Source organism: Notolepis coatsorum, assembly GCF_963971535.1.
Source record: "Notolepis coatsorum genome assembly, chromosome: 16".
NCBI classification, from domain to species: Eukaryota; Metazoa; Chordata; class Actinopteri; order Aulopiformes; family Paralepididae; genus Notolepis; species Notolepis coatsorum.
The window spans coordinates 16,856,148-16,868,857 of record NC_140180.1 but is presented as its reverse complement, the minus strand read 5'-3'; the positions used below and the strand labels follow the sequence as shown (position 1 = coordinate 16,868,857).

At 43.7% G+C, this 12,710-nt stretch overlaps 1 protein-coding gene across 1 annotated transcript in view; it reads left to right on the top strand.

Annotated features, from left to right (window-relative positions):
• Positions 1-5,350: 5,350 nt before the first annotated feature.
• LOC311242905 (N-acetyllactosaminide beta-1,3-N-acetylglucosaminyltransferase 3-like) overlaps positions 5,351-12,710 on the top strand; it is a gene marked incomplete at its 3' end in the record, with an annotated part of 35,544 nt that continues 28,184 nt past the window's right edge. The window contains exon 1 of the mRNA XM_084331970.1: positions 5,351-5,363. The remainder of the gene's footprint in view (positions 5,364-12,710) is intronic.

Below are 12,710 nucleotides of genomic sequence, written 5' to 3'. Positions count from 1 at the left end.
TCAACGCATTGCCACCAGCTGTTTAGCAGCTGTAAGCCCTGCCAGTAATGCTCGTTTCTTGATTACTGTTGAGCCCAGATTGGATACAGTATGTCATTCAACATGAGTGTAACAGGTGCATGAGGTAAAAAATAATTAATAATTTAGGACCTGCTCAGAGGTCATCATTCGGCACGCATGCGATGCATGAATGCGATTCGTATCTGCGATTAACCCATCCCGTCGTCGTTCCCTCCCAAGGGCAGCCGGGAGCAGACAGGCGTCAACGTGAGCCGCGCCAGGGGACCAATCCAAGTGCTCCTGTCCGTCTTCGTCAAGGACGCCACAGCGTTAGCGATCTATTGTTGTTGTGCATGTTTTTCCATTGGGTTTATCTTATCGGGGGGGGAAACCCTTGCGAGCACGGGGAGAACATGCAAACTCCACACAGAAAGGCCTGGGAGATACCCCACCTGGGTAACTGGCATCATGGAAACCTGGTCCCCAAGCGGGAATCGAACCCTGGACCTTCTTGCTGTGAGGCGACAGTGTTAACCACTACACCACCGTGCCGCCAAGATGGTACATTGGTCTCAAATATTTCGGAGAGGTTGGAAGCAACCATCTCCCAAAATGTTGCCACTGGGGTACATTCCCAGTACATATGCAAATAAGTTCCGTGGTATCTATCTTTTTGTCTGACTCTGGAGAAGAGCATTACGTTTTAACATTTTAATTGGTGGATAGTGCCTATTCCTGTTAACTGTGTGAGAACAATGAGTACTGTTCCTTAAATGTTATTTATGCAGCAGAGCAATCTTTTAATTTGATATTTGAAAGAAAGTACTGTTGAAAGGAAACTAGCTCAATGTATATAAATTGCATAACTATCTAGGGAGGGTCAGCTGAGCCGCTGTAATATGCAGTTTTTCACTAATGCAAACATGAAAAAGATTGTACACACTCGCATAGGGAATTTTCAGCGTTGCCTCCGGCTTGGGCCGGCCGTCATACTAACTCAATTGGCAGAGTTAGCGGGTGGAAGTCGATGGGTGGTAATCTGGACGTTGTGGACAGCGACTCCTACAGGTCGGTTGGGGGATGCCTGCACAGCAGAGACAGGAAATGTCAGGGTAGTGTGAGCCTCCCACACGTTACTCCTCGCCGAATGAGAGTCCGCGCTGGCAGGTGAAAAGATGTGACAGGCTGCCTCCACATGTATCGGAGGGGACATGTGATGCAAGGCTTCTATCCTCCCTACAGCCGACCAGTGGGGGGCATATGCGAGCAACGTTCAAGACAGGGGAGGGGAGAATTGGCGCGGCTAAATTGGGATGGGAGCAAAATAGAAAAATGAGAAAAAAAGTGGATAAAAAAAAAGAAGTTGCTTCAGTAAAAATGTATTCATCCCTTCCCTCCTTCCTCCATGAAATACTGAAAAATTACTTGAAAGAAAGCATTTGAACTTGACAAATATTCCTTTCTTTATTTCCTTTGTTACTAGTTACTAGTTACTCTTTGTTACTAGTTATTCTTTGTTACTAGTTACTCTTTGTTACTAGTTACTAGTTACTCTTTGTTACTAGTTACTAGTTACTCTTTGTTACTAGTTACTCTTTGTTACTAGTTACTCTTTGTTACTAGTTATTCTTTGTTACTAGTTACTCTTTGTTACTAGTTACTCTTTGTTACTAGTTACTAGTTACTCTTTGTTACTAGTTACTCTTAGTTACTCTTTGTTACTAGTTACTCTTTGTTACTAGTTACTAGTTACTCTTTGTTACTAGTTACTCTTTGTTACTAGTTACTAGTTACTCTTTGTTACTAGTTACTCTTTGTTACTAGTTACTCGTTACTCTTTGTTACTAGTTATTTTGTTACTAGTTACTCTTTGTTACTAGTTACTCTTTGTTACTAGTTACTAGTTACTCTTTGTTACTAGTTACTCTTTGTTACTAGTTACTATTTGTTACTAGTTACTAGTTACTCTTTGTTACTAGTTACTCTTTGTTACTAGTTACTCTTTGTTACTAGTTAGTCTTGGCTGCCTCCTGGCGCTCCTCTTCATTGCGCTGCAGGCATGATTAAAATGAATCCTGTTTAATTACTTTGTGATGTTTCACAACTCAGATAACCTTCAGCTTCTATCTTAAGTCATTATTAATTAATTTAATTGTACAATATATTATTATTATTTATGGTATGGGATTATGTCCAATAAAGGTGGGGGGGGGGGGGGGGACACTGTACAAGCAAAACTGTACATTGGAATATTGACAACCATACTTGGAGAGTCAGCGTTTCTCTGTAGTGCACCAACTTCCTGGAACGCTTCTCTGACCTTGGGGCCATGATCTCAAACCTCCCTAGTTCATTGTGTAACTGTTTTAACAGATCTTCTTTTTTTTTTATCTGTGTTTTGCTTGTATTTCAGTTTTTTTAATGTTTTTATTGTTGCCTAATTCTATTGTTTTAAGCATATTTATTTATGTTTAATCATTGCCTATTTTGTAATCGCTGCAACATTTAGAATGAGGGCCCACTTGCAATCGTCCCCCCCAAGACTTAAATAAATGTTGATGATGATATGAAAGCATTTTGAGCAGTGTAGATATTATACACGCACTGGATGTGAACAATGTTTTAATTTCAGATTTCATTGAAAATGCTCATTTATGGGAAACTAGCTGGAAATAGGAATGTGATCTCAATGGACAGTTTCAATCTTTGGGATAGTCTGGGGAAAGCCTTTTCTTATTTTCTTTTTATTCTGTTTAGATATATTTATATTTTACAGACAGCTGGATGAGGGAAAGCCAAGGAGACAGAAAATATTTTGTCATAATGAAGTTGCATTTACATGACTAAACAAATAAAGTTTGGACAGTCCACAAATGCAGTGGACATTTGAAGACATTTGCAATATTATTTTATTCTAAGATTTTGATTGGAGGCCCTGTTATTTATCAAGAGCGATGCATATTTTGACTTTATGTTTCACTGTGAACTTTGGCAGATGTTACATTGTTACATAATCTTCATTATTCTGTTATTTTGTATTATTCATTATTATTGTTATTATTATGCTTAGCAATGAACATCGTTGGATACTTCCTTCCACCATCCTTGGTGTAAAGCAATTTTGAGTTTGAGAAAACCACTATAGCAATTATTTTATTAATTAATAATATTATTATAATATGCTTCAATCACTGAACTCACCCTGCCTATTTGGGACAGGCATCTATATGTAGTGCGGTGGCTTAGCAAAAAAATTTGGACGCGCCGGACAAAAGCACAAAATTTTTTCCACGTGTTCCCCATCACCATAGCTTTCATTTTGGGGTAGGGGCCACGTCATCATGATGGATTTCAAGATGGCCGCCATGTAAAATCAAGGTTCTGCCCATTAATAAATATCTTGGTCCATAGCACGCTCAATATTTGAGCGAACACAAAGGTATTGGTATCCCTGTAAACTAGAGAAGCTAAGCTTTCCATTGGTATCATTTTCATTAAGCCCAACTGTTGGGAAAGGGCTTTTAATGGGCAAATCCATACTGTACTGAAGGAGAGTGGGGTGCTGGGTGAGGGTGGGCAGCGGCCGGGCAAGGGTGCTGCACTGGGGGCAAAGGGGAAGGAGAAGAAAAGTGGGGTTGAATGGCAGATATGCAGGAGTGGAGGGGCAAAGGAGAGGGAGAAGAAGGAGAATGAGAAGAAAAGTGGGGGTGAACAGTCGTGTGCACTAGGGGCAAAGGAGAATGGGAAGATAAGTGGGCAGATAGGCAGGGGGCGGACGACAGACAGGGAGAGTGAGGGGGACAGCAGTATGGAGGAAGAAGAAAGTGGATTAGATCACTGATGTTCTGTATTCTTCAGTGGAATGCCCGGAGCCTGATCGCTAATGGACAGGAGTTAAAAAGATTTGTGGAGGAAGTCATAGTGAAACCTGAGTTAATTTGCATTCAGGAGACGTGGCTGAAACCTTGCCTTGAGTTTGTTATTCCAGGATATGAGTGTTTAAGAAAAGACAGAGTTGGTAGAAGAGGCGGAGGGTGTGCAACTTTCGTTAGAGAAGGGATCCAGTATAGGGCATTGGACATAACATCTAACCTTGAGTGTGTGGCAGTGGAAGTTTGGAGTAATCAGAGCCATAGTCCCATAACGGTGCTTAATTTATATAATCCGTGTAAACAACTTATTTTGCCTGAATTTGATGAAATTATGCAGAAGGTGAGATGTCCAGTTATATGGGTCGGTGATTTTAATGCTTGTAACCCATTGTGGGGAAGCAATAGTAAGGACAGTAATGGAGTCGTGGTTGAGGAGATCCTGGATAAGCATGAGCTAGTTATGATAAATGATGATAGACCGACTAGGTTTGATGTCACAAGGAATACTTGCAGTCACATAGATTTGTGTTTTGCCTCCTCGGGTTTGGCTAGGGTTGGAGAGTGGGAAGCGCTGGATAGTAATACTATGGGAAGCGACCACTGTCCTATTCTGTGCAAATTTGGAAGGGATCTGATAATAGAAATCGAGGAGAGGGTGCCCAGGTATAATTTTTCGAAAGCTAATTGGGAAGAGTTCTTGGAGGCGGCCCGAAAGTGGGTAGGAGAGATTGACTCTGAGGGGAGTGTAGACGAGTGGAATGCTTCTCTTAGTGAGATGATACATAGGGCAGTGCAGGGCACAATCCCTATGAAGGAGGAACCCAGAGCTAGAAGGATGGTTCCCTGGTGGAATAAAGAATGTGACGTAGCTGTAAGGAATAGGAATAAAGCATACAAGAGGGTGAGACGGTATCCAGGGTTGTGCCAGTCAGTAGAATATAAGAGGTTAAGGGGAGTAGCACGAAGAGTTATTAAAGATGCTAAAAAGAGTAGTTGGAGGAAGTTCTGTGAAACACTAGGCCCTGAGACTTCTGTGAGGCAGATGTGGGCAGTCGTACACAGAATGGCTGGAATATATAAAAAAAAGCTTGATTCCAGTGATTCAGAAGGGGGGGGTAGAAGCAGTAACCAATAAAGAGAAGGCAGACATGCTGGTGGAGGCATTTCAGGCAGTGCATAACTCTGGGAGTCTGGGGGAGGAGAGAGGGAGAAAGAGGTCTGAACTGCTATCGCAGAATGAGTGGAAGTTGAGAAGAAGCTCAGAAAATAATAATCCGATTAATTTGTACTTTACAATGAAAGAGTTAGGGGATGCTATCCAGGCTGGTGCAAATACGACGCCTGGCAGAGATGGATTATCCTATGAATTATTTAAGAATTTGGACGAATTTGTAATGATTGAAATACTGGGTTTGTTTAATAATGTGTGGCTAGAAGGCTGCTTGCCAAAGGAGTGGAAGCATGCCGTCATCATTCCTATTTTGAAGCCAGGTAAAGTAGCGGCTGACCCAGGGTCTTACCGACCCATAGCCTTGACGTCTGTATTGTGTAAAATTATGGAAAGGATGATTACTAATAGATTAGTTTACTTTTTAGAAAGTAAGGATCTTTATGTTGGGTATCAGAATGGGTTTAGAAATGGCAGGTCTACAATGGAATCAGTAGCTGTTCTAGACCAGGACATTAGACAGGCTTTTGACAATAAGGAAGTAGTGATAAGTGTATTTTTGGATATTGAGAAGGCGTATGACTCTTTGTGGAAAGAGGGGCTGCTTTTGAAATTGTATGACCTAGGAGTTAGAGGGAGATTGTTTAATTGGATAAAGGATTTTCTATTAGACAGGACGATCCAAGTACGTGTGGGGGGGCAAACCTCAAAAACTGTAAAAATAGAAAATGGCACCCCGCAAGGAAGCGTGATTAGTCTGGTCCTCTTCGATGTGATGATTAATGACATTTTTGGGCAAATTGGAAAAGGATATGGGTTGTCTTTATTTGCGGACGATGGGGCCATATGGAAAAGAGGGAAGAATGTTGAGTATTGTTTAAAGCAGGTACAAAGAGCTCTGGGGGATGTAGAGGAATGGGGAGACAAGTGGGGTTTTAAAATATCCGCCTCTAAGTCTAATTATATGATTTTTGGTTTTAGAAAGAGGGTGCCTAGGGGAAGGCTGGTTATGTATGGATCTCCCTTAGAGAGAGTAAAGGTGTTTACATTTTTGGGAGTTTGGTTTGACGAAAGATTGAATTGGGCTGTTCATATAGAGAAAATCCTGGCAAAGTGTGAAAGAATAGTGAATGTGCTGAGAAGTTTGGCTGGGAGTGGGTGGGGAGCGGATAGAGAGACCACGTGCATGATATACCAGGCGATGATCAGGTCAACAATTGATTATGGTTGTTATGTGTACGGCTCTGCGGCCAAGTCTAATTTGCGAAAGCTGGATGTGCTTCAGTGCAAGGCTTTGAGAATCTGCTGTGGAGCTTTTAAGACCACCCCTGCTTCAGCACTATTGGTGGAAATGGGGGAGTTGCCCCTAAACCTGAGGAGAGTAAAGTTAGGGCTACAGTACTGGGCAAAATTGAGTGGGACAAGTCTGTCCTTCCCAGCTAGGTGTTTACTTTCAGGAGATGGGGATAAGTATAAACCTTTTTTGACCAGTATTGATCAGTGGGCCAGGAAGTTGAGACTGCATCAGGGGGGAGTGGCGGAGCACACTCGGTGGCTATCAGTGCCATTTTGGCTATTGCCTGATCAAGTCATTGAACTTCGGTTCTTGAAGGAGGAGGATAAGGGCGAGATTGTGGAGGAAATAGAGAGGTTCCTTCTGGAATCAGGGGCTCTGGAGGTGTACACTGATGGCTCTGTGGATCCTGAAAGTGGGAGGGCAGGATTTGGGTGGTGGGTGCCTTGGTTAGGGATCGGTAAGGGACAAAGAATATCCGATGGCAGCTCAGTATTTGTGACAGAGTTGCTTGCCATCCTCTGGGCATTGTGGTGGGTGGAGGAAGTGGGACCAAGCCAGGTGATTATATGCTCTGACTCGGCTGCTGCACTGATGGCTCTGAGTGCAGGTGGGTCTAAAGCTCGCCCTGATCTCATTCAGGAAATAATGTTGGTTTTATATAGGATTGCGAAGGCAGGATGGTCAGTGGAGTTTTGTTGGGTCCCGGGACACGCTGGGATTGCGGGGAATGAGATGGCTGACTCCCTTGCCAAACAGAGCCTGGGAAGGGAGGAAGAGATAGGTATTTCAATGGGAAGAGTAGAACTCAGAGATAAGATAAAGAAAGGAGTTGAGGCTGAGTGGCAGGATGAGTGGGAAAGGGGGACCAAGGGAAGGCACTATTTCTCTCTGCAGCCTCGGGTCAAGATCAAGGTGGAGGGATATGGGTCAAGGAGTGATAGGGTGAAGATGTGTAGACTGAGGCTGGGGCACTGTGGGTTGAACAGTAGCTTGTTCATTGTGGGCAAACATCCAGATGGGGTGTGTGAATGTGGAGAGACAAACTGTCGGGCATGTCTTCCTAAAATGTGAAAGGTATAGGAAAGAGAGGGAAATCTTTTATAAAAGTCTGGTAGAGCTGGGAGTATCTTCCTTCTCTCTTAAATCATTCTTTGGCATGGATAATGAGAACCACCAGTTGATCACAGAGGCAGTGCTGACATTTCTGCATGCTTCAGAGTTGTACCAGAGGATATAGCGTTAGTGTATGTATTAGTATTGGACAGGCAAGAGGAGCAGAGAAGAAGGAGAAAGTGTGAGTTGAAGAGGCCTAAAGATGGAACACCACTAGTGTAGTATAAGAAATGAGGAGGGAAGAAATACGCCAAGAAAGAAGAAGAAGAAGAAGAAGAAGAAGAGATCATCAAAAGAAGTGCGGAGGGCAGTAATACGCCACGATGCGTCTACTCTGCCGGAAATTCAAAAGAAGAAGAAGAAGAAGAGGAGAGTGAGAAAGAAGAGATTGAGAAAGAGGTGTGGGAAACGGCGGGGAAGAAGAGGAAGAAACAGATGGGGAGGAACGACAGCGATGGGGATAGCCAGGGCAAGGGTGAGGGGTCGGGTGAGAGTAGGGGGGAGGAGAGGGGGGGAGAAGGGGGGAAGAGGAAGAAAGTGGGGGACGATAGCTCAAGTGGGCCGGGAGACGAGGGTGCTGGAAAAGATGTGGCAAAAGCGGAAGTGATCCATATAGTGGTCAGGCTTGAGGGGGAGAGGGGTGAGAGGAAAGTAGGTAGGCTCGAGTGGCCCAAACTCATTGCAGAGCAATTAGGGGAGGTAAAGTACGTGAGAGTTTTGTGGGATGGGAATCTGGCCGTAGGGTGTGGTAGTGAGGGGCAGGTGGAGGTGGCTAGGAAGATGCGGGGCATTGGGGGGGTGGGTATAAGTAAGGTGGCGAGGGTAGGGGAGAAGAGGGGGGGGGATGTAAGGGGGTGATAGCTGGGGTACCGGTCGAGGTTACAGTAGAGCAGCTGGTGGGAGAGCTAATGGAGAACGGGCGTAATGGCATAGTTAAGAGTGCAGAAAGGATGAAGAGGGGAGCAGAGAGGGCAGTGACGGGGACGGTAGTGATTACATTTGAGGGGGTTGTTCCTAGGGAGGTGTTTGTAGGGCGTAGGATGTATAGGGTTAGGGAATTTGTTCATGATCCTCTTAGGTGCTATAGGTGCCAGGGCCCTCATGCATCAACGTGTTCTACGCACAGATCTGTGCGTAACCCGTGCGTACGATCATTTCTAAGCAAAGAGTGGGATTCATCAACTTCAACTTGAACTTGACTTCGTGCTTACATCTACGCACATTTCGGACCTGGCGTACCTCGCGCCCAGTGGTAGAATATATTATTACAACAAGGAAATGAGCTTCTGTGCATAATAACACTGGATGTTCTATGAACCGTAGTTCATTATAGTTCATTGTAAAATAGCAACAGTAGTGTAATTATGGTCAAAACCCTATAAATAGCATTTGGAATAATAGATCTTTCTCTCAGAATGAATGCAGCATGTCATATATGTTACGATTAATTGAAAATGGGGGACCCTGATGTAAACAAGACGAAAGTCTTTCTCTGGTCTGCATCCCCTTAACAATTGTATGTATTGAGCTGTACTGTACTGTACCCATTCTGCAATCTGTTAATAAAGTTCTCATTCATTCATTCATTCATGGTTTATATAGCGTTCTCGGAATATACGGGGTGTAGGCTACTGACTGACTGCGCTCCGCGTAGCTTGATTGATTGATTGATTGAAAAGTTTATTAACAGATTGCAGAATGGGTACAGTACAGCTCAGTACATACAATTGTTAATTGGGGATGCAGACCAACTTTCGTCCTGTTTACATCAGGGTCCCCCATTTTCAATTCATCATAAATCATAAAGCTCAACTCGTTATTATTTTGCGCACAGACCGCCGAAACACGGGAACGTTTTGATTATATTTAAAAGGCTTTACGTTAAACGAAACAAGTGGAATTTCGAAGCTGTAAGCAGAATAAGTCATATGAATATAGTGTTCTTCCCCCTTTTTACTGTACAAGAAAGAATAGAAAACGCATTGCAATGACACCAGATAGTGGACAGACTATATGATGGAATTCAAGTTCATGTATTGAAAGGCAGGATACATCATACATGCAGTGAGATTCATTGTTCTTGTATATGCTCTCGTATTATATTGTTTATATAGGCTACCCAATACTGACATCAAAATAGATTGTAGTAGTATGCCTCTAGAAATCATGCAGCAGGTAGAAAATTTACGGGAGATCCATCGCGATTTGGAATAGAATTGAGGAGAACTTTAATCCGTGGGTATTAATCAAACAACACGGGAAAAGGCAGTCATATTCCAGCGCGGTCTTTATTAGCCGACAACAAAATAGATGCCTCTAAAAATCATATAGCCAATCGAACACAACTAATAAAGGCATTCATATTGTACAGCACGGTTATAATGACACACAACACAACCAACGCCAAACAGTGGTCAACGAACGGTCTTTATTAGTATTTTGAGCTGTCCAGGCAGAATTGCAGCAATGGTCTTAGGGAGCCGTTGATATCTGACATCACCGTTTACAAATCCGCCTTTTATTTATCCACCTCCGTTACGAGGACCTCCACCTCGGTGTCTGTGTAGTTTCTCTTTTTCGTTCGCTTTGCCATCCTCCAACATTCCACGCACAGGGATTCCCTCATGGTATTTGAAGGGGAGGGCCTGACCATATTTGGTTGGTCGGGGCGGTTTTGGTATGCAAATACGTGAAAGCGTGCACAAGCTGCGGCGCAGGGCCAAGGTGGGATTCATCATGACAGGTGTGCGTAGAGCCTGCTTACGCACGTGTGATGAATGCCGACTTCCCTGTGCGTGCGCTAGTTCTAAATTCCGTGCTTACTTGTGGAAGTAGGTCAAGGTCAAAGTCCACGTTGATGAATGAGGGCCCTGGAGTTTGGCCATATAGCTACCACGTGTAGGAAGGGGCTGAGGTGCGCTAGGTGTGGCGGGGAACATGAATATGGGAAGTGTGGAGAGGGAGTGAAGCCGAAGTGCTGTAGTTGTGGTGGGGAGCATAGTGTAGCGTTTAGGGGGTGCGAGGTGATGATGAAGGAGGTCGCGGATCGGAGAGAGAGAAGGGAGGGTAAGTTGACGTATGCTGGGGCGGTTAGCAGGGCAGGACAGGGTAGCCAAGAAAGGGTGCAGGGGGTTGAAGGAGGGCATTTGGCAGTGAGGGTAGAGCAGGTAGAGAGGGGAAGGGAGGAGAAATTAGGTATTGTGGCCTTCGTGGCAGGGGTAGTTACTGGTATGGCAGAGGCTAAGGGTAAAACAGCGATGGTGAAGATGATTGTTAGGATAGCGGTTCAACATCTGGGATTGGAAGGTCTGGACTGGGAGGTGGTGTATAGCGAATTGGCTGAGGGGGCTGCGAGGGACAAGGCTGCGAGGGACAAAGCAGCCCAGGATAAGATAGCAGGGGGCAAGGTGGGTCCCGCGGAGGGGGGCTCAGACAGGAAGTAGCAGCAGTAGCTGCACTCCAATGGACAATGTAGGTGATGACGGGGTCCAGTAGAAGAAGAAAAAGAAGGTGAAGAAGGAGAAGAAGGAGAAGAAGAAGAGCCCATAAAAAGAATTGCGGAGGGCAGTAATACGCCTCGATGCGTCTACTCTGCCGGAAATTCAAATAAGAAGAAGAAGAAGAAGAGCTCATTGTGCATCGTGAAACAGTGCTGAGCAGTACTGAACAGATAGACTAACAACATAGATTGAAGCCTGCATTTCTAGACCATGGTGCCTTGCCGACCGCTTTGCTGTTTATTTACGGCTTTCAGGTGAGGAGGAATTTTCATGTGTCGAGTTGTATAAATATATAAATATTTATATAAACTATTTAAATATAAATATTCACGTCACTACTACAAGGTAAGAAAATACAGTTTTCTTACCTTGTAGTAGTGACGTGAATATTTAGGAAAATAGCTTTAGGACCACTTAAAAAGAAAGACTTCGCTGTGGAAGAGAAATAAACCATTTGGATATCTTTGTTTTACAAAGATAAAGCTTAAGCTTATCTGGTCCTGCCCCTTACAATATCATATTAATATGTAAGAAGTTATCTATCAATACATAGTTAACTAACGGAATAGATAGTTAACTAATCAAAGTATCAGAATGTTTATAGAAATTCCTGCGGCCTGCGGGCCATCCTCTCCTCAGTCACGACTCACAAGGGCACTAGCAAATTATGCTGCATGCATGCATATCATTGTCAAACGGTGCGCGTCTCGAGTCGTGCCACTGTCGGTCGCTTGGTTGACAGTGGCGCGCACGAGACCACTGCACAAGACCTGCGAAAATATCAGAATGTTTCATAGAAATTCCCGCGTGGCCATACTCTCAGTGCATGTCTCATGACAGCTGTCGGTGGCTATACCGGTCATCAACACCGTAATGACCAAACGACCAGGATATTCTTCATAGCATTAACACATTTATTGACCCAGAAAATGTGTAGTTTGACACCAACATTTATCTTCTATGTTCAACATTCTAACAACAAACCCTAACCCAATGCTCGACACATTTGTACCACATGCACAAACCTGCTTGATTATTGCCCTAAATAGCATGCAAGTTGGACAAAGTGGGTATGTCTGGAAAGAGGAGGCTTGTGGGTACCTATAAAACCAATGTTCACTCTGATATATCATGTGAACAGCCAAGGGACCTTTTGGAAGATGAGCATGGCAGTTTTCTCTATGTCGAAAATTTTACATAATTTTGAATCATTGCCCATTAAAACCCCTTTCCCAACAGTTGGGCTTAATGAAAATGATACCAATGGAAAGCTTAGCTTCTCTAGTTTACAGGGATACCAATACCTTTGTGTTCGCTCAAATATTGAGCGCGCTATGGACCAAGATATTTATTAATGGGCAGAACCTTGATTTTACATGGCGGCCATCTTGAAATCCATCATGATGACGTGGCCCCTACCCCAAAATGAAAGCTATGATGATGAGGAACACGTGGGAAAAATGTGGTGCTTTTGTCCGGCGCGTCAATTCTTTTTTGCTAAGCCACTGCAAATACATACACACCAACTGGAAGATCCAAAATGGCTGCAATGTAAAAACCTATATCTACCAATATCTCAGCTTCTAAGTAACTTAGGATCATAATTTTGGTGTCTAATCATAAATTTTCAGGGTCAATTTGGGGAAAATATGGTGCAAGTATTAACCTGCCTGACTATTAGAGGTGATAGGGCCAAGCGTTGAAGCTGGGGAGAATTTGAAATGTTGCCTACAATTATTTATCAGATTGAAGGGTGGCTA